Raw genomic sequence first — 23752 nt, 5'->3', positions numbered from 1 at the left:
TGTGTCGGAAAATCCGATGGAAAATGTCCGATGGAGCCCACACACGGTCGGAATTTCCGACAACACGCTCCGATCGGACATTTTCCATCGGAAAATCCGACCGTGTGTACGGGGCATAAGAGTGTTAGTGGTTAGTGATTAGTAAGGAGAGTAATGGAGTAAGCTGGGGGCTAGAAAAATAGAGTTGGGTGTCACCAGTATAGAAATGGTATTTAAAGCCCTTGGAGGCTATCAGTTGACCCAGGGGAGATGTGTAGAGTGGGAAAAGGATAAGTCCAAAAACAGAACCTTGGAGGACTCCAACAGAAAAAGGAGGAGGTAGAATTGTAAGTGATACTGAAGGTGTGGTGGGATAGGTAGGATGGAAACCAATGAATAGTACAGTCATAGAGACCAAAGGAGTGGTGTTTTTTGAGGAGAAGGGGGTGGTCAGCTGTATCAAAGGCAGCAGAGAGGTCAAGGAGTAGGAGTACAGTATAGTGGGTATTGGTTTTAGCTGTAAATCAGCTTGTGACTTTTAGGAGAACAGTTTTGAGGGTGTAATCTGGACAGAAGGGGATCAAAAACATTATTCTCTGCCATGTGGTAGCTCAATTAGTTGTAGAACAGGCATTCAAGGATTTTGGAGGTAAAGGGGAGCAAGGAAAAGAATAGTAGGTTGTTAGGATTGGTGGGATCCAGCGATGGCTTTTCAGTATGGGGGTGACTAGTGCATGTTTTAGAGAGTTGGGGATGATGCCAGAAGAGAGGGAGAGACTGAAGATGTGAGTTAGAGAGTGTAGGATAGACTCAGAGGGTGGCCATAGTATTTGCAAGGGAACGGGGTCCAAAGGGCAAGTGGTTAGGTGGGCATTAGAAAATAGTTTAGTAACCTCATCTATAGTAACAGGGTTAAATGAGGAAAGATTTGGATGCACATTTGAACATGGAGTGCTAAGTGGGGGAGACAGCTGTACAGTACCATTTATTGTATCAGTCTTATTTTTGAAGTGATTGTCGATCTCCTGGGTAGTGAGTTAGAGGGTAGATAGAGTAGAGATGACAGGGGCTGGATTAGAGGGTGTTAATGAGAGTGATAAGATAAGTGATAAGGTCTGCTTGGCAATGTGGCAACAGGAATTGTATTTTTGGCAGATTTTAATTGGTTCAAGTCTTTCTGAGACTTGGGGGGGGTCATTTACTATAGCGCTGAGTGCAGCGCTAATTAGCGCTAATCACGCTAATTAGTGCTAAAATGGTATTCACTATAATGCTGTTGAAAAAATACTCCCTTTCAGATTCACACGTACCTGACTGCTGAGCCCGATAGAGGAGACCACCAACAGGAAGGAAGATCTGAGCAGCAGACAGACTGGAAGCTGGAGCACCCAATATCCATACCCAGAAGATCAAACAGTCAGTACACAGGTCAGGGGGTTGTGGATTCCAGTGGAAACAGGCAGACTGGTTCAGACACAGGCAGGTGATGCTGGAGCAGGAGCTAAGCAGACAGGTCAGGTCACAGGATGGGTCAACAACAGGTGGGCAGTGAGGTATCCAAGGAGCAGGCGGGTTCACAGTCAGAGGCAAGCCAAGGTCAGATGCAGGCTGAGAGCAGGCGGAGAGAAGTAAAAAAAGTTTCCTGAGGGGAGGATGGTGTCCAGAGGTATGGACCTCTCAGGGTCATTGAACATACGTGAAAGTGCATTTGGTTTTATATTCTTGAACCCCAGCCTGTATGTTATGTGGAATAGGAATCTAGAAAAAAAAGTGCCTACCTTGCCTGCCGTGGTTTCAGTCTCTTAGCCGTTCTCAAGTATTTTAGGTTCTTAGGGTCTGTATAGACCAGAATGGGATGTGCAGCACCTTCAAGTAAGTAACGCCATTCTTCCAGAGCAGCCTTAATGGCCAAAATCTCACGATCTCCCACATCATAATTTCTTTCCACTGTTGATAACTTGCAGGGAAATAAAAGCAACTGGATAAAGAAGAGCTTTGGCTCCTTGCCGTTGAGACAGCACAGCCTCCACTGCAATTTTTGATGCATCAACTTCGAAAACAAACGGTAAGGCAGGGTCAAGGTGCTTCAAGATGTTTGCTGAAGGGAACAGTTTTTTAAGGTTTTCAAAGGCGGCTTGTTCTTTGGAGGACCAGTGGAATCGGGTTCCTTGTTTGGTTAGTTTGGTAATGGGGGCGATAATAGTAGAGAATAGGGATGAGCCAAACACCCCCCGGTTCGGTTCGCACCAGAACATACTGAACAGGCAAAAAATTTGACAGAACACACAAACACCGTTAAAGTCTATGGGACACGAACATGAATAATCAAAAGTGCTAATTTTAAAGGCTTATATGCAAGTTATTGTCATAAAAAGAGTTTGGGGACTCGGGTCATCCCCCTGGTGACATGTATCAATGCAAATTTGTTTTTCAAAAACAACGTTTTTTCAGGAGCAGTGATTTTTTTTAATGCTTAAAGTGAAACAATAAAAATGAAATAGTCCTTTAAATATCGTGCCTGGGGGTGTCTATAGTATGCCTGTAAAGTGGCACATTTTTCCCGTGTTTAGAACAGTACCACAGCAAAATTACATTTCTAAAGGAAAAATTGTCTTTTAAAACTGATCGCGGCTGTAATGAATTGTTGGGTCTCGGCAATATGGATAAAACTCATTGAAAAAAAGAGCATGGGATCCCCCCAGTCCATTACCAGGCCCTTTGGGTCTGGTATGAACATTAAGGGGAACACCAAACCAAAATTTTTTTAAAAATTGCGTGGGGGTCCCCTTAAAATCCATACCAGGGCCTTCGGGTCTGATATGGAAATTAAGGGGAACCCTGCACCAAATTTTTAAAAAAAAGGGTGTAGGGGTCCCCCCAAATCCATATCAGACCCTTATCCAAGCACGCAACCTGGCAGGCTGCAGGAAAAGAGGGGGGATGAGAGAGCACCCCCTCCTGTACCGTACCAGGCCACATGCCCTCAACATGTCCCAAGGGCCTCATCCCCACAACCCTTGCCTGGGCCTCATCCCCACAACCCTTGCCTGGTGGTTGTGGGGGTCTGCGAGTGGGGGGGCTTATCAGAATATGGAAGCCCCCTTTAACAAGGGGAACCCCAGATCCTGGCCTCCCCCCTGTGTGAAATGGTAATGGGGTACAAATGTACCCCTACCATTTCACAAAACTGTGTCAAAATGTTAAAAACAACAAGACACAGCTTGAGGACAAGTCCTTTATTAAAAAATAAAAAAGTAAAAATGTCCCACAATGTCCATGCATCTTCTTCTTCATGCCACAACGGAGTGAAAAAGAAAAAAAATATGCCACCGATCCGCCTCCATGGGAGGCTCCCAATGTGTGACGCTTCAGCGCCTTTGACAGTTCTTATATAACTGAGGGTGGGGCCACCCAGTGACGTACCCGGATGACCCTGCCCCCTCTGACACCACGGGGACTTTCCCACGGCTTCCCCATGGCGTCAGAGGGGGCGGGGTCACCCCTTTACGTACCCGGGTGACCCTCCCCCCCTCTGATGCCACAGGGAAGCCATGGGAAAGCCCCCGTGGCATCAGAGGGGGCAGGGTCACCCGGGTACGTCACTGCATGGCCCCGCCCTCAGTTATACAAGAACTGTCAAGGCAATGAAGCATCACATGGCGGAAACCTCCCATAGAGGCGGATCGGTGCAGATTTGTTTTTCTTTTTCGATCCGTCGGCGGAGCGATATAAGAAGATGAATGGACAGCAAGTAGATTAAAGTAGTGATAAAAAGGTTATGGACAGAGGCAAGATTGTTAAAGACAGGGTAGGCAATCCAAAAGGTGCATGAGAAGACAAGTTTAGTTTTAGGAGGTAGAGGATTAGAAACTAGACTATATAGATTGTGGCTGCTGCCAGAGAGCCTGGGGTGATGGGTGCATTGGCTACTGTTAAATGATGGAGGCCCAGGATTTGGGGATACATCTCCCAAAGTTAGGAGAAGCATAAGGGTGAGAAAGGTCATATGGGAGTGTGATTTATATGAAGGGAAGTGCTCCAGCATCTCAGGGATAGGGATTAGCTGAACACCCCCCCCCCACCCCCCGGTTCGGTTCGCAGCAGAACATGCGAACTGGTAAAAAATTTGTCCGAACATGCAAACACCGTTAAAGTCTATGGGACACAAACGTGAAAAATCATTTATTGCCATAAAAAGTGTTTGGGAGCCCGGGTCCTGCCCCAGGGAACATGTATCAATGCAAAAAAAGTTTTAAAAACTGAAGTTTTCGGGGAGCAGTGATTTTAATAATACTTAAAGTAAAACAATAAAAAATTAATATTCCTTTAAATATCGTGCCTGGGGGATGTCCTTAGTATGCCTTTAAAGTTGCGCATCTTTCCCATGTTTAACAGTGCCTCAGCAAAATGACATTTCTAAAAGGAAAAAAAATAATTTAAAACTGCTTGTGGCTGTAATGCATTGTCGGATCCGGATAGATTAAAATACCAAAAATACAAAACAAAAATGGCATGAATGTCACCCCCAAAATCCATACTAGGCCCTTAAGGTCTGATATGGATATTAAGGAGAACCCCGCACCCAAATAAAAAAAATGGCATGGGGGCACCCCAGGTACTATATACTCTGAACAGCAGCATATATACTATATGGCCTGCCCTATATACTCTGCAGAAAATTGGGCCTTAAGTGTTGGTGGTACCAGAACACTGTAAGCCCTCACAGTTACTCTTGTTGGGTGCAGGAACGGGCCCTGCTGTGAAATATTATATCAAAAACTGTAATTACATGCCCCTGTTAAACAGGGGCAGAAAAATTGGGCATTAGGACTGAAAACCATCCCTTGAAGACTGCTGCTGAGTGTTATCCTCTACATCAGTGCTGACACAATCCTCCTCCTCCTCTTCTTCCTGTGTGTTTGTCGGGCCCGCAGGAATGCTAACAGGATAAAGGGGGCCTTGAGAGGTAAGGAAGTCTTCCTCTTCCTCCCGCTGTTCTTCCTCAAGTGCTCTCTCCATGATTTCACAAAGCGTGTGCTTCAACAGGAAGATTAGAGGGACAGTGTCACTGATGCATGCTTTGTCGCTGCTCACAATCCTTTTGGCCTCCTCAAATGGTGACATGACAGTGCATGCATCCTTGATCAGTAGCCACTGGCGTAGTGAAAAGAAGCCAAGCTCCCCTGTCCATTTCCTGGTGCCATACTCGCACAGGTACTCATTGATGGCCCTTTGCTGTGTGTGTAGCCGCTGCAGCATTTCCAACGTTGAGTTCCACCTGGTGGCTATGTCACAAATGAGGCAGTTTTTGGGCAGGTTGCATTCCCTTTGAATGTCAGCCAGCCAAGCACTGACATTGTATGATCGGCGGAAATGACAACAGACTTTTCTGGCCTGCCTCAGGAGATCCTGTAAGCCTGGGTACCTGCTCAAGAACCACTGCGTCACCAAATTCAGGATGTGTACCAAACATGGAACATGGGTCAAGTGTCCCTGTCAAAGGGCACAGGCAGAAAGAAGGTTAGTGCCATTGTCGCATACAACCATTTCTGGCTGAAGCTGGCATGGCAGCAACCACCTGTGAGCCTGCCCCTGCAGATCTGACAGAATGGGACACTTTGTTTCTCAAGCATTTAATGTTACAGTGCATTAACTCTTTCTAACCCTTCAGTTTATGTAACACCTTTCCCAACTCTGGTAGGTTACAGTCTGGTGGAAAATGTAATTTTGAGGCTTCTGTTGGTTAAGAGAGGAGCGGTGGAGAAGGGAGCCGCCTTCAGTGATGGCTTTCAAAATTTTATTACTCCTCGGTGCCCAGGGCTGTCTGCTTCCACTTCCCATCGACAGTGTCTTCATCATATGGTGGGAGATTATTTAGGGGCGAAAACAGATATGGAGAGCTTTCCAGACGATCCACTGGGTTACTGAATCGTGAGAATACACCACTGACCAGAACTTGCCCAGTATGCAATAGAGCTGCTGGGCTGCCCTGCATCCAGCATGCTTTGCAAACAGGCATTCAGTGCTGTCGGAGGTTTTGTGACAGATAAGAGAGCGTGTCTGTCCATATACTCGGTGGACCAGCTGACATTTATCAAAATCAATCAGTCCTGGATTAGCAGCAGCAATCAAGCCCCTGATGCAGATGTCGCTGATTAAGTGCTTTCTGGACTTGGAATCTTTGAAAGACTGTCTTGGCTGCCTAGATTTATGGGTGTTGATTTTATCTGGAAGAAATTTTTGGTGTAGGTTTCATGGGCACAATTGACACCCGAGGACCAATTTTTCTGCACCTGTTTGACAGGTGCATATCATTGTGATTTTTGACAGCAAGGCCGAAGCTTGCTTTCATCAATAGTACCTCGATAGGGTCACGGTGTGAAGGCACCTCTGACACCCACCTGACAGATGCATATCATTGCAATTTTTGAAAGCAAGGCCAAAAAGCCCTATTATGCAATGTAAGTGGTACATTATTCATACTAAAGAAAAGTGAAAGCAAATGAATATAATTCAGTTCATCAATACAAATAAAATCTTTACAATTATATATATATATATATATATATATATATATATATATATCATTATTATTCAGTGAAAATCCTAATAAAAGACCTTTAAAGACCATTTAAAGACCATTTTTTTTACCACAATTTATCCAAAAATACATCTGCGCATTTCAGCCCACCACCTATGGAAATGCACTCACTGTTATGATATGACCCCTATTTATAGGAAGGTCGAAAATCATTTGAAATCACCTGAAACCTTATTCATGTCAGAATCTTCACCTCAAATGTTAAGCAAGAATTTATTAATCCAGATTTCATTAATTCATTCAGAAATCTTTTGTTGCAATATGATCAAAAAAGAACAAGCAAACTCCTCAAAGTGAAAAACCTCTATACATACTTATTTAAATAAAAAACTCATAAACTCATATTAAAATAGTGCCCAAAAGTACTATCATATGTACATAGCATGCCAACATAAGGACTTGCCCTGTGTGCGCTTCATCTGTGGACTTATTCTGGGGAACCTGAAGAAGCCCACAAACAAAATATAATTAGGGCAAGTCCATGCAGTTACTATCCATAGGTGGTGCATTGGGATGCACATGTGGCTTTTTTTCTCAGAGCATAGGTACAGGAACTCACCCTTTCTGAGCCACCCCTTTTCTTCACCCCCACCCACCTCTGATTACTGTTCTTTGGTTCCAGTTCTTACCTACCTCCCATTACTGCCCTTTTAGAGAATACAGAACCAAGTATCATTTTGTAGTGACAAGTAATTTGTATTGAATGTGGTAATGATAACAAGAAAAGCAGTAAAATAGATCACCTGTAGCCAGTAACAATAGAGCCCCTCCAGCAAGAATAGATCCCTTCAACAACAATGGACCACCAGAAACAACCCCCCCCACAGACAGCAGATCTCCCCACAGCCAGCATCAATAGACTCTCCAGTAGCCAGCAGACCGCTCCCTCAACAGTAGATCTTTCCTATCAATAACTGACTCCCGAGCAATATAAGACCCAGTCCCAGCTACAATAGGTACCCCACCAGCAACAATAGACCCCCTTGCAAAAATATATTTCCCCCAGCTAGAATAGATCCCCCCAGCAGCTAGCATCAATAAACCCTGCAGCATACCCCAGCACCCCTTACCATTACATATAGCCTGTGTTGGAAGGTGCCGGAACTGCATTCCTCCACATTCCTGCTGAAAAGGCTATATATATATATATATATATATATATATATATATATATATGTAATAAGTATTCACAGCCTTTGCTCAATACTTTGTTGAAACACCTTCAGTATGATGCTACAATCTTGGCACAGCAATTTTTGGGCAGTTTCTCCCATTCTTCTTTGCAGGACCTCTCAAGGTTGGATGGGGAACATCGTACACAGCCATTTTCCAATCTCTCCTGAGTTGTTCAATTGGGTTCAAGTCTGGGCTCTGGCTGGGCCACTCAAGGACATTCACAGAGTTGTCCTTTAGCCATTACTTTGTTAACTTGGCTGTGTGCTTAGGGTTGTTGTCCTGTTGGAAGATGAACCTTCACTCCAGTCGGAGGTCCAGAGTGCTCTGCAGCAGGTTTTCATCTCTGTACATTGCTGCATTCATCTTTCCCCCAACCCTGACTAGTCTTCCATTTCCTGCTGCTGCCACCACCATGCTTCACTGTAGGGATGGTATTGGCCAGGTGATGAGAGGTGTCTGGTTTCCTCCAGACACGCTGCTTGCCATTCAGGCCAAAGAGTTTAATCTTTGTTTCATCAGACCAGATAATTTTGTTTTCTCATGGTCTGAGAGTCCTTTAGGTGCATTTTGGCAATCTCTTTTACTGAGGAGTGGTTTCTGTCTGACCACTCTACCATACAGGTCTGATTGGTGGAGTGCTGCAGAGTTGGTTGTTCTTCTGGAAGGTTCTCCTCTCTCCACAGAGAAACGCTGGAGCTCAGAGTGACCATCTGGTCACCTCCCTGACTAAAGCCCTTCTCCCCTGATCACTCAGTTTGGCTAGGTGGCACGCTCTAGGACGAGTCCTGGTGGTTCAAAAGTTCTTCCATTTATGGATGATGGAGGCTGCTGTGCTCATTGGGACCTTCAATGCTGCAGACATTTTATGTACCATTCCCCAGATCTGTGCCTCCATACAATCCTGTCTCTGAAGTCTACAGACAATTCCTTGGACTTCATGGCTTGGTTTGTACTCTGGCATGCACAGTTAATGGTGGGACCTTGTATAGACAGGTGTGTTCCTTTCCAAATCATGTCCAAATAACTGAATTTACCACAGGTGGACTTGAATCAAGTTGTAGAAACATCTCAAGAATGATCACTGGAAACAGAATGCACCTGAGCTCAATTTTGAGTGTCATGGCAAAGGATGTGAATACTTATGTACATGGGTCTTTTTCATTTTTTATAAATTTGCAAAGATTTCAAACAGACTTCTTTCACATTGTCATTATGGGGTATTGTTTTTAGAATTTTGAGAAAAATAATGAATTTAATCCATTTTGGAATAAGGCTGTAACATAACAAAATGTGAAAAAAGTGAAGCGCTGTAAATACTTTTCGGATGTACTGTATACACACTTACCGGCCACTTTATTAGGTCCACCTGTTCAATTGCTTGGTAACACAAATTGCTAATCAGCCAATCACATGGCAGCAATTCAATGCATAATAGGCATCTAGACGTGGTGAAGATGACTTGCTGAATTTCAAACCGAGCATCAGAATGGGAAAGAAAGGGCATTTAAGTGACTTTGAATGTGGAATTGTTGTTGGTGCCAGACGGGCTGGGCTGAGTATTTCAAAAACTGCTTATTTTAGTGGGATTACTTACTGGGATTTCCACGCACAACCATCTGTAGGGTTTACAGAGAATCGCCTAAAAAAGAGAAACTATCCAGTGAGTGGCGGTTGTGTGGACGAAAATACTTTGCTTATGTCAGAGGTCAGAGAAGAATGGGCAGACAGGTTCAAGATGATAGAAAAGCAACAGTAACTCAAATAACTTGTTACAACCAAGGTATGCAGAATATCATCTCTGAACGCACAACACATTGAATCTTGAAGCAGATGGGCTACAGCAGCAGAAGACCACACCGGGTGCCACTCCTGTCAGCGAAGAACAGGCAACTGAGGGTACAAATCGCACAGGCTCACCAAAATTGGACAATAAAAGAGTGGAAAAATGTTGCCTGGTCTGATGAGTCTCAATTTCAGCTGTGACATTTAGATGGTAGGGTCAGAATTTGGCATAAACAACATGAAAGACTACAAATCTGCAGCAACTGTGTGATGCTATCATGTCAATATGCACTAAAATCTCTGAGGAATATTTCCAACACCTTGTTTAATCTTTGCCACGAACAATTAAAATGGATGTAAACCCGAGTCATAAAATTTGAACTGGGCACATATATCTGTAGTGTTTTGTTATCTCTCTTCAGAGCACTATGTCCTGTAGCTGTCTCCTGCTCCATTCTTTTGTTATCAGCCTGATAACTCCTGACAAGTTCTCCATCACATATGATAAAAGCAGCCATAGTTTTGTGTTGGGGATGATGATGCTATAAATAAATTAGCAGGCTTAACTATTTAAAGTACAGAGCTGAAAGTCTCTGTGGCTAAGGGTATATATATAGAGCCCTAGGTATACAGTTCAAAGTACAGGATTATGATAACTAGGATGATAATAATCAATAAGACCAATAGTTCAATAAAAGGTCCCGAGAGACAATATGCTACTAGAACCAGACCTATGTTATAGGTTCTGAGCAGTGTCAGTGTCGGCAGCCAGCTCTCAGAGCAGAAGGAGACTCTGTATGTAGTGAAAGAGGAAGATAGAGTGGTGACACTCTAATGCCGCGTACACACGAGCGGACTTTCTATCCTACTTGGTCCGGCACACTTTCCGACGGACTTTGTCCGCCAGGTGCGCCGGACTTTAAAACGGACGGACTTGCCCACACACGCCGGGACTTTCCGGCGGGCTAAGTCCGCCCGTCTTTCCGACGGACTTTCGCCGGAGTTCCGGCGGACTTTCAGAATGAACGGACTTGCCCACACACGGACAAGTCCGTTCATTTTGAACGTGACTCAGGTGCGACGGGACTAGAAAAGGATGTCAATCTTACCGCTTTTATCGGTGAGATTGACACCTTACTAGCCCCGTCGCGGGGCATACCAGGCCCTTAGGTCTGGTATGGATTATAAAGGGGAACCCCGCTACGCCGAAAAAACGGCGTGGGGTCCCCCTAAAATCCATACCAGACCCCGATCCGAGCACGCAGCCTGGCCGGTCAGGAAAGGGGGTGGGGACGAGCGAGCGCCCCCCCCTCCTGAACCGTACCAGGCCGCATGCCCTCAACATGGGGGGTGGGTGCTTTGGGGGGGGGGGCGCAGGGCGCCCCCCCCCAAAGCACCTTGTCCCCATGTTGATGAGGACAAGGGCCTCTTCCCGACAACCCTGGCCGTTGGTTGTCGGGGTCTGCGGGCGGGGGCTTATCGGAATCTGGGAGCCCCCTTTAATAAGGGGTCCCCCAGATCCCGGCCCCCCACCCTATGTAAATGAGTATGGGGTACATGGTACCCCTACCCATTTACCTAGGAAAAAAGTGTAAGTAATAAAACACACTACACAGGTTTTTAAAATATTTTATTAAACAGCTCGGGGGGGGATCTTCCTCCGGCTTCGGGGGTCTTCTTCCGGCTTCGGGGGTCCCTCCGCTTCATCTTCTCCCGGCGTCCGGTTGGTTCTTCTCCGCTCTCCGGCCTCTTCTCCCGGTGTCGCAGGTCTTCGGCCGGCCCCTCCGCTGTCTTCATGTAGCTCTATTGCGAGCGGAGGTCCGGACTTCTGGGCTTCTTGGCTTCTTGGCTTCTCTTCTCTTCTCTTCTCTTCTCCCAGATGTTGACACGACGCTCTCTCCGGCTGGACTGGTCTCTGAGGGCTGCGTTGTGACTTATATAGGCGGAGACCCCGCCCCCATATGATGTCACAGTCCCTGGGCATGCTGGGACTGTGACGTTTTAGGGGGCGTGGTCGACCACGCCCCCTAAAACGTCACAGTCCCAGCATGCCCAGGGACTGTGACATCATATGGGGGCGGGGTCTCCGCCTATATAAGTCACAACGCAGCCCTCAGAGACCAGTCCAGCCGGAGAGAGCGTCGTGTCAACATCTGGGAGAAGAGAAGAGAAGAGAAGAGAAGAGAAGCCAAGAAGCCAAGAAGCCCAGAAGTCCAGACCTCCGCTCGCAATAGAGCTACATGAAGACAGCGGAGGGGCCGGCCGAAGACCTGCGACACCGGGAGAAGAGGCCGGAGAGCGGAGAAGAACCAACCGGACGCCGGGAGAAGATGAAGCGGAGGGACCCCCGAAGCCGGAAGAAGACCCCCGAAGCCGGAGGAAGATCCCCCCCCGAGCTGTTTAATAAAATATTTTAAAAACCTGTGTAGTGTGTTTTATTACTTACACTTTTTTCCTAGGTAAATGGGTAGGGGTACCATGTACCCCATACTCATTTACATAGGGTGGGGGGCCGGGATCTGGGGGCCCCCTTATTAAAGGGGGCTCCCAGATTCCGATAAGCCCCCGCCCGCAGACCCCGACAACCAACGGCCAGGGTTGTCGGGAAGAGGCCCTTGTCCTCATCAACATGGGGACAAGGTGCTTTGGGGGGGGGGGCGCAGGGCGCCCCCCTCCCCCAAAGCACCCACCCCCCATGTTGAGGGCATGCGGCCTGGTACGGTTCAGGAGGGGGGGGGGGGCGCTCGCTCGTCCCCACCCCCTTTCCTGACCGGCCAGGCTGCGTGCTCGGATCGGGGTCTGGTATGGATTTTAGGGGGACCCCACGCCGTTTTTTCGGCGTAGCGGGGTTCCCCTTTATAATCCATACCAGACCTAAGGGCCTGGTATGCTCCGCGCTCGCCGCAATAGGAAGATTTGTTTTTCCTATTGCAGCGAGCGCGAGATGCAATACCATCCCCTCGTGTCGTATTTGGTCTGTCGGACCAGCCTACACACGAGCGGGCTTTCCGTCGGACCAGCACACACACGAGCGGACTTTCCGCCCGAAACTGAGTCCGACGGAAAGATTTGAAACTTTCTTCAAATCTAGGTCCGGCGGGCTTTTGGGAAGAAGTCCGCCGGAAAAGTCCGCCGCCGCCCACACACGGGCGGATTGTCCGGCACACTCTGGTCCGCCGGACCAAGTATGCCGGAAAGTCCGACCGTGTGTACGCGGCATAAGTGTAGCATAGGGTTAAAGCATCAAATTAAATGGATCATATTCAACTCACATTCGAGTAGATTTAGACAGGCATGTGTAATAAAGTAGCCATGGGGGTCCCTTCTGTGCAGCTTGGCAGCAGGGATCATCAGTTCCAGTTGCTCCGGTGGTGTCCAAGGCTCCGAGGCAGTAAGTGATCAGCTGGGCAAGCAGTCGGCGTGTCAGCCGTGCAAGACCGAGGGCGTTGCAGAGCTCACATTCGGAGCATGCATGCTCCTTCATCAGGCATCTGATGAATCGAATGACTCAAATGTGAGTTGAATAGGATCCATTAAATTTGATGCTTTAACCCTATGCTATACTTAGAGTAGAGCCGCTCTTTCTTCCTCTTTAAGCTGAAAGTCTCTACCTATGAGGAGAGGGTGTGTGCCTTTCCTCCAATCAGCTTTCTTGGCTGTATGCCCAGGCTTTACTGCAGTGGTAACCAGGAAGAGAAAATCTCCTAACACACTGTGCACTTTCTAAACAGTATATAAAGATGAAGACAGCAGATATACATGTAAAACTTATGTAGGGAAATTTGTTTTATCCCTGTGTATCATCTGAGGCTGTTAACTTCACTGGGTATATGTGAGTGTTTTCATCCACTTTAAGGCAGTTCTGAAGGCAAAAGGGGGTCAAACCTGGTACTAGCCAGGTGTACCTAATAAAGTGGCTGGTGAGTGTATATATAATATATTTTGTGTAGTTCCTCTTTAAGGTGCTGTGTGTATTTTATGTTATTTTGTAAGTGTTACATTACTTACTTTAAATGAGGCTGACTGAGGATATAGTTCACATAACTACATTACACTCACAATGAATCAGTATGTGACTAAATGAAAATATTACACAGATTACATGCTGAAAAGCTGGAACATTTAGCATAGATAATAAGTTAAAGTTTTTTTGTGGGTTTTTTTTATAGTTTTTTTTTTTTTTTACATATTTTCTGTGCAGGCTTCATACATATTTACAAGTCAGAAAACTTTCAAATGAACTTACTAGCAAGTGATAAGCAGCAAATATAGTTCATGCTGATTTCTATTTTCTGGATTGAATTGTAAATACAGTAGTTTTTATGTCTTTCAAGAGAATAATGAATCACCACAAAATTATTATTTTTTTGATATGTGTTGTTGGATAACTTCCAGTAGACTGATCTAAATCCAACATGATTTAAGATGTACAATGGGCATTGCTATTTATCACCTAAATAGTAAATGTGTTCAGGTGCTTGAAAGCAAAAGTGGGAACACACATTGGAGTTGATTTACTAAATCTGGAGAGTGCAAAATCTGGTGCAGCTGTGCAGAGTAGCCAATCAGTTTCTAACTTCAGCTTGTTCAATTAAGCCTTGACAAAAACACTGGAAGCTGATTGGCTTCTCTGCAGAGTTGTACCAGATTTTGCACTCTCCAACTTTAGTAATTCAACCCCATTAGGTTACAAAGTAACTAGGCTATATGGGCATAAGGACAAGACCATCTCTTCTTTTTGTAAAAGTTAGAAACAGAAAGCAAATGAGAGTGGCCCCAAGACCAGATGTGTGTATCTTTAGCAACTTAACCTGCTGAAAATGATAGAAGCATATTTGAAAAGCTTATCAGGGAGCAGTCCATAAACTCTAGAACAAAAATGTAATAGAATATGACTAGTCCGTAAATGTGGTGACTGCATTAAAATGATTGGTTGTGTACTTTTTTCGATTATCTTTAAAGGAGTATTTGAACCCAAAAGCAAACATTTATTATATTGCAGCTTGTCAATTCTTTGTGTTTTTTTTTTTTTTTTGTTCTTTCTCTTTTTTAGGCTTTCTTTCCTATATTTTCACCTGATTATCTGACTAGTACATCTGTTGTTTTTCAACAGAACAAGCTGTCCTGCAGATGTAACAATTAGGGTGTTGAGACAAACCATTTAACACTGACAGGTTTTCTTACAATTCATGTACAACATTTATCTCCAAAGGAAAAACAGTTTGCTGCAACTGCTTATAAATTGTAAGCTGGAGTTTGGCTTCAATTTGTTAGTGTATTTAAATCTGCTAGTGCATCTAACATCCCCACCCCCCAGACTGACTATGCTGCTGTCCAAAGGTTCCCCTGTGCTCCTTCATCACACTGTAGGCACTCTAATACAGGATGTGTGGTACTGGTCAATCCAATTGGTGAAAAAATAGAGAAAAAAGCCTAAACAAAGAAGTATATTGAAGCCACCACATCTAGATTTTTGGTTTTGGGTTTAATATCACTTTAGCTCCTGCCAATGACTCACTACTTGTACTAGGGTGACAATGTTCACTCACTGTACTATATCTATGGAGGAGCAACATTGTTACCTTAGGATTGGAATGTGTTATTACTATAGAACACCTCCATCTTTTCATATGCAAAGCATGATGCATTTTATCACAGCATACTGTACAGGATCACATGGCACTGTACAGCAGTGCAGCACACTGCTGTACAGAGACATGAATTAAGTTTTGTACACTTTAAATAAAGCTAAGTGAGGGAAAAAAGGAAGCCAAAAAAGGAAGCCATGTGTGCGCTGAATCACACACCACACCACCCCCCTATCGCAGCCACAATGGACATCTGCTGGAAAGGAAACCACAGCAGTTTACCTCTCCAGCAGCTGTACTTTGTGTCTGAACCAACCCTAAGAGAACATACAAAGTAGGAAGTAAGTGTGATACAAATGTTGCAGAACTAGAATAACTGTGGTAAAAACAGTAAATAAAAAACATCATAGAGTGTCTATCATGCAAAATAAGCACTACTTAATTTATTTGGTAAGTTAGTCTACTTATGCAACCCATACATTAGTCAGTTTTTTTGTTCAACCAGCGAGTTAAAAAAAAAAAAACTGACACAGTTCACTCAACCACACATTCGAGGTGGACGGGGTCCTCTTCCTTGCTGAGCTGTTGTAAGCGGGGAAAATGCAACAGGGTGGTTATATAGAAGTTGATCAAAATTCAGCTGGTCCCTGCTGACCCAGCCGCATATCAATCCATGTATGGCCAGCTTAACCACTTTCCACCCAGCCACTGCACATAAACAGCCAAGTGGGCACTTCCTCCTTCTGAATGGATGCTCCTGAACATTTTTCAGAAGGAGTGGGATTGCGTGCCCGCGCAGCCCCATGATCCCGATGCGCATGTGTCCCCTGGACATGCAGCACCTCAAATCATCAGGAGGCCCCTGTGATTTGCCCTCCTGATCACATTATGGCTGTGTCCAATCACAGCCATCATGTGATGTAAACACAGCCTGAGGGGAAGTCACAAGAAACGGGATTGTCTGGCATGTGCCTGTGTTCCCCAGAGACAGGGCAACATTGCTTGGCAGGAGGGCTCTGTGATTGGCCCTCCTGATCACATGATGGCTGTGTCCAAAATCAGCCGTCATGTAGTATAAACTGAGAGCCATTGCCAGGCAATCGGCTCTGCTTCTCCTCACACAGAATCAGTGAGGAGAAGGAGAGCACATCTGCGAGCTGGGGATCAGTGTGTATGAGCTGTTTTTTTTACAGCTTTTTACACACGGATCACCCAGCTAGTGGGCCCAAACAATGTCCCCAAACAGTGCAAAACACCAACACCTGTCATACATCTGTTCCAGTATATATCTGTCCCACTGAACATTTTTCCACATCTGTCCCAGTAAACAAACTATTGTGGGCAAAAAAAGTAACTTAAAAAACTCAGTATGCCTCTTACTAAATACCTTGGACTGCCATCTTTACAAAAAAAAGGTTATTTGGGGGGTATCTGTAATGTCCTGACATGTCAGGGTCTCAAGAAGAGGCCTTTGAGGCTATCAGTACATCAGGATTGATCAATTTTCAATAATATGAAACATAGCTTGTAGACTCTATAACTTTCACACAAACCAATTATCATACACTTATCGGGATTTTTTTTACCAAAGATATGTATCAGAATACATTTTGGACTAAATTATGATGAAATTAGACTTTATTGGATTTCTTTTAAAACAGAAAGTAGAAAATATTGTTTTTTTTTTTTTCAAAATTTTTGCTCTTTTTTTGCTTATATCACAAAAAAATTTAAAAAAGCTGTGGTGAATAAATACCACCAAAGAAATCTCTATTTGTGTGAACAAAATGATAAAAATTTTCATTTGGGTACAGTGTAGCATGACTGAGTAATTGTCATTGAAAGTGAGAGAGCACTGAAAGCTGAAAATTGGTCTGGAAGGAAGGGGGTGAAAGTGCCCAGTATTGAGGTGGTTAAGTGTTAGTGCTGTTTAATGTTAGTTTACATTTATGAATATTGATGCTCATCTAAGGAAGGAACAAGAACACAGTTAAAATGTAATCTGCTGGATGCACATAACAAGCACAATAAAACACAACTTATAATACATGTAGGTTTCCAAAGCATCAATAAAAATTCAATTTACTACACAAAGGCAAGTAGTACTAGTATTTTGCAAACATTAATAAAAGTCAAAAATTATATATCTGATATATTTCTCCAAGACAATTTAGAAAATCATTTTCTTCATTATAAAAAAATGTAACGTATGCAACTATAAAAATTAGTTTTGCAATATTTTGTGTATGAATAATACATTATTGTCAGTAGAAGAACAAAGAATATTTTATTTCTATGCTATTAACAAAGGGAAATTAATAATTAGAATAAAGTTATGGAGCATTCTGTATTATGTGAGTTATATTCAGTAAGCTATTTTAAAGCCTAGGACTGTTGCAGCAGGAGGTATATTAAATTATGTATTTATGTATTTTGATAGGAAGACCCTGAAAATACATGAACTAGAAAACTTCAAAACTAGGAGAGGAACAAAAGAGTTTTTTTTTACTTTCAACCAATCAAGCAGAAAGACCAAATACACAATGGGAATAGAGTTTGGAACACCTGTAAATATTGTTAGTATTCAACATTTTTTTTTTATATTTGCCAAACATTTGTCAGTTTATTTGGTCAAAATGTTTCTCACTGCATTTTAATGTAATAATGTAATTTACATTGTGCATTAAAATGATTTATTAATTGGAATGTTCATAATTATTAGAAAAGAGAAATAATTGTCCATGTTCCAGAGGGACTGAATAGTTGACAGGACCGAGCTCCATAAAATCTTCCAAAACATTGACACATATATTTTTTACTGATAAAAGGACTTCCTACCAAAAGGCAAATGACTGAGTGCATTCAATAAGAATAGATATTGGTCAGGATCCGAAGGATTATAGAATGTCAGAGCATTTTAAAGCCATGATTGACATTAAATGACAAGATGAATGAACACAGTCTGGTTTGGGACTATGACCACAACAGGAATACTTTGCAAAACAATTAGTAAATTCTTGTTTGAAGCAGTAATTCAACTTTGTCTTTTGACTGTTGCCTATGTTGCTGTGGCAGAGACTGACAGATGACATTCATCAGGAGTCAAACAGCAGGTTTGGAAGTACTAGCGGGCAGAAGGTTACTTATCATTTGGCCGCTCAGTGCCTATCTGGCATCGCAACCAACATGGATCTGCATCTTTGGATAGTGTGAAGTAAAATCATGTCAAAAAAGTTTGTGTGTTTATTTACTAATAACTTATCTTCTTGTGAATGAGTAGCGGTGCTATTTAGGAGTAGTATCCGGGGGTCTGGGGGCTCACTTATTTTAAATGATGAGTCCCTGGTTGTTAGGATGCACACAGTGGGGTTTATTTACTAAAGCTGTACATTGATATCCCATGATGGCAGATAGCACATGTTGACACACTGTGTGTTTTATGGATTTTGAAAAATAGATGTAGAGAAAAGACATACATTTTAGGCATGTGATCATGAGGGAAATCAAAATTTTGAGTCACAATTTGTGTGCATCTTCAAAATTTGGCTTTTACAGGGGTGAGATCACCTCATCTGATGAAGGCAAAATCAACAGTTTTGACATACTAATGTCTCATTTGGCCTTCACTTTACCAAAGTTGGACTTTGTAAGTTCCTGAGTTGGGGATGTGTATGTTATGGTTTTAAACATTCCTGTTTAGCCACAAAAAAGGCTATATACTGTCAAACATACATGTTATACACCAAGATGTTGGTTTGTTCCAAAACTGTTTATAAGGCACATCTGAATGTGCTTGGAGTAAAATGTTTTATACTCAACAATGTGTGGCTTCTTCTTTCAATGCTCAATACCAGTAAATTTTTTAAGTTGGTGTAGTTACAGTGGCAATGGGGGTTATTTACTAAAGGCAAATCCACTTTGCACTTTCAGTGCACTTGTAGTGCAGAGTGGATTTGCCTTTAGTAAATAATTCCCACTGTGCTGTAAAATTTGCCAAAATCAGGCCATTTTGGGAACTCCAAGCAATGAATTCATGGAGTTGAAAAGGATGATTATTTTTATCATTAATGCATTACATACATTAACCACTTAAGGACCAAGCCTCTTTTTGATATTTGTCATGAAAGATAATGTTACGCTGAATAAATTGATACCCAAAATGTCACGCTTCAAAATTGCGCCCGCTTGTGGAATGACGACAAACTTTTACCCTTAAAAATCTCCATAGGCGACGTTTAGAAAATTCTACAGGTTGCATGTTTTGAGTTACAGAGGAGGTCTAGGGCTAGGATTATGGCGTTTGCTCTACCGATCGCGGCGAAACCTCACATGTGTGGTTTGAACATTGTTTTTATATGTGAGCACTACTCACGTATATGTTCGCTTCTGCACGCAATGTAAACATCCCTTGTAATAGAAAAAAAGCATGACAGGACCTCTTACCCACTTCAGTAATGGGCACTTTCACCCATTTCCTTCCCAGGCCAATTTTCAGCTTTCAGCGCTCTTGCACTTTCAATAAGAATTGCGCAGTCATGCAACACTGTACCCAAATGAAATTTATCATTTTGTTCACACAAATATAATTTTCTTTTGGTGGTATTTATTCACAAATCAATTTTTAATTTTTGGCGATATAAGCGAAAAAAGAGCGGTAATTTTGAAAATATTTTCTACTTTCTGTTTTAAAATAAATCCAATAAAATCAAATTTTGTCATAAATTTAAGCCAAAATGTATTCTGCTACATGTCTTTGATAACAAAAAATCCCGTCAAGTATATAATAATTGGTTTGTGTGATCACGGACATATGTACGCAGATAATCATGTACAGATGTGCGCAGATGATCACTGACATATGTGTGCAGATGATCATTGGGACATATGATTTTAGTGTTGCATATGCGGGGGACACATTTTTTTACTGTGTGGGGGCATGTGTGTGGGGACAGTGTTTTGGGGACACTGTGTGTGTTTACATTGTGTGTTTAGATGTGTGAGGACACTGCGCCGGTGATCAGTGTGTAAAAAGCTGTAAAAAAAAGCTTATACTCACTGATCACCGGCTGGCTGCCGCGATCTGCTCTCCTCTCCTCACTGACAACTTTCGTTTGAGGAGAGGAGAGCCAATCGCCTAGAAACCAGCTCTCTGTTTACATCACATGATGGCTCTGATTGGACACAGCTGTCATGTGATCAGGAGGGCCAATCACAGCCGATGAGAGCCCTCCTGCCGATGGGAGATGTGCCACATCCAGGTGACATGAGTGTATTGGAATCACGCCGCTGCGAGGGCACACGCACGTGATCCCCCTCATTCTGAGGGACGTTCCTGAATGCCAACACCCTTCAAACAAAAGTCCATGGTTTTGTTGTCGGAAAATATGATCGTGTGTACGAGGCATTATAGTTTTTTCTCTTAGGAGTGAATGTTACTTTTGCCTGGAAAAGGCAACAAGGAAACTATTACACACATTTTACAGATGTAGTGCCAGCCATGCCTGTGTGTTTTCCTGGGTCAGGGTTGAGCGACTCAGGGAGGCTAGTATGAATCACAGGCAGCATCTCTGCTACATCCCCCTACTTCTGACAACTAGCAGAAGATTCCAGAAGGATGGGAGTGGAGGGGAGGAGGAACTGCCTCGAGTATTTATAAGGGCCCTGATCAATCCCCAACAGATGGGTTGGCAGGGGGCAGCCGAGCTGGGACAGTGGAGTTTGGGTGAAATATGGAGATGAAGTGTTAGGCTGTCGGGGGCCTTTAAGAGTAACCCCCTAGTCTGGGTGGGTGAACTCAGGCCTGGGCTCGGGTGTGGAAGGGACCCCTCTTCAAGACACACGGGGGGATCAGGTGGCATGGGAGCAAGGAGAGGATAGCAGGAGGACACTGCCGGTCAAATCTCCAGGGAGAAAGACAGCCAGATGGGCTGGTGAGTGCACAGTCAGAGGACTGAAGGGCATGCCTGAAGGGACTGGGTACAAGCAGTCTGGGATGGATGCAGAGTCAGTCTGGGAGGTCTGTGGAGTCTTAGCAAGAAGAGCTATTGAAAGGGGCAGCTGCAGCCAGGCAGGCTGGCAGTGTCTGAAAAGGTGGTACCGGGATCAGTAGCCACAAGAATAGGAAAGCTAAACACTTTCCTGCTACACTATCAAAGGGGACCACGGTCCCTGATTGCAAAGTGCACTTGCTATGGATCTAACTGAGTCTACATTGGATCATCCTTACAGTGCTAACTGGTCCTGGGCGATGTAGTTCTACAAGCAAGATTGTGCTGGAGGTAGAAGGTGTATTCTGGTTGTATATAGTTTGCGTCCCTGAAGAATTCTTTCTGTGCTCATCAAGTGGGCATCCCATAATATCCTATCCCCTATCCAAATTCAACTCCCCTAATAAAATACAAAAACAAAGCTCCAAGGACTGATTCTTGACCCCAGTGTGGGGAGAATTCTGTGTGCCTGGCTGTGCAAGGTTGGAGATATCCATGTTCACCAGCGGCTCCTGCCGGGGTAGCGCTACACAGACATTATGGCTATTATTTGTTACACTTGCACGTATGTTAAGTTATTATAGAACATATACAGTAAAGTGTCCTGCTAATGAAACAAACACAGAAATCTGTGGGTTTCACTTTAACTGGAGATGGTCATTGAGACCAATATACTGAAATCCTTTCAACACTTTGCTCATGTGGCTTATATTGTTTTTTATGGCCTTTCATATATTTACTAGGTGGATAAATTGTGTTAGAATAAGACTTTATTATATTGTGCTTTATTTCTACAAACTGGCCATGTAATTGCTTTTACTCCTAATTTCTTTTGTTTTCTTTAGCTTGAAGTATAGCTGCACTTTCAGAAAACATAATAGATTTGGACTTGTCCCTGCAGCCTATGAAAAATAAATGGCAATAAAATGACTTACCGTTACTGAAAATAAATCCTCTTTCCAGCATCATAGGCTGACTTGCACTGTGCTTGCATTTATCTTTGCTTTAAACAAGATGTTGCTGGCTACCACTAAAGGGTGCTGTTTGGAGACGGAAGACTAGATCTGCTCTGGTGATTTTTCAAACCAAAACAGCTGGGACAAGAATAAAAGTAAATTATTAGGTGAAAACACTGCTATGTTTGAAATTCACCCTATTACTAAGAGCTGTTTAATGTCAAACATTTATTTCTTCTTTTTCCATACTTTACAGAGGTAGAAATGTTCCGTTAATAATCTAGATATCTTCTAGTGAGTTGGAGCCAAAAAAATTATGTTTTGAAAATGCAGCCTAAAACACGAACTGCTTGCCCAGATGGGCAGTCTGGTAATCATTTTAAACTTCACCTCATTCATCACACAAGAACCTTTTTTGGCTAGCCAAAAACAGACATTCCAGCTAAAATTAACTGGAAACAGAGTTGATGGCATTAAAATTGAATTCTGGGGAAAACTGCATTTTCCCTTCCAGTGGGACTACCCCCACACTGCAAGTGTTAAATGCTCATTTAGTTCTATTTTTCCAGAAAAATATGTTTTTCATACCTAATCCAGGGCTCCCACATATTCCCTTTAGGCTGTAAGAAAGGTGCCTGCAGATTCTTCTTCTTGTTGTGGAAATTTTTATTAATGTATGTTGTCAGATGTCAGTGTCATTTTTGCTGTAAGACACTTATGTGAGCGTATTCACACATACAGACGTTGGTGGAAGACCATTGGCTGTGTAAACCTTCCCGTGGACATGGCAGATCTGTTTTCTCTTTTAGGGATGTTTGTGTATGCCTTGCCAGGAGACTGGCCACCTCATGGCGACTGCATTAACGTTCCAAGCAAGCAGATCTGCGTATATATGGGAACCATAGCATAACCATACAAAATTATGGCCCACTGAGCCATGATAAAGTACGACTCTCGTCATTGGTAGCAGTGGGAATGTGCACACGATCATCTTCTGAGCCATGTAAGTAGTGTTCAAATTGTGAGACACTTTGTGTCTCACAAGACGCTTGCCGCATGGCTCTGCACACGACCATCTGCACATGTCACTAGTGGAATTCTATTTGAATATATACATGTGTGTGATTGGTTCTTTTGAAAGAATACAAGTGTCTGATTGGCTGATTCTGAAGCCACCACCTTCCTTTGTTCATGTTTACAGTATAAATTAAAGCAGTAGAGCATTCTATGGCAGGATTTTGCTAAGCTCAATGTGATACCAGTGTCTGTCTGTGTTACTTGGAGATAAACAAGCGCACTTTCCTGGCATTATACAAGAGAGTTATGAATTGTGCTTATTAGCGCATGTAATTATTTGCTTATAGTAGAAGCTTTAATTAATCCAAAACACTCTCTAAACTCATGTCATCAAGTAAAATGTCCATAGACCCACACTGCATGTGAGGAAACTGAGGGATAGTATGTAAACCAAAGCAAAGGGGAAAAGAGAAGAGCATAGGCTGGCAGGGGAGCAGGGGACAAGATAAGTAAAACTGCTTTTTCCAGTAATCCGAACATAAATGAACATTGATCCTTGCAGAACAGGGGAATCTGCACTGCAAGAGAGGAGTTTTGTTTTCCCTAGAGATGGGCATTAAGCTGTTGTGGAGCCTTGCTCTAGAGAAGATGTTCCTGTTTCTGGAT

The sequence above is a fragment of the Aquarana catesbeiana genome, linkage group LG09, assembly GCF_042186555.1.
Source record: "Aquarana catesbeiana isolate 2022-GZ linkage group LG09, ASM4218655v1, whole genome shotgun sequence".
Classification (NCBI taxonomy): Eukaryota; Metazoa; Chordata; class Amphibia; order Anura; family Ranidae; genus Aquarana; species Aquarana catesbeiana.
This window is presented reverse-complemented; position numbering follows the sequence as displayed.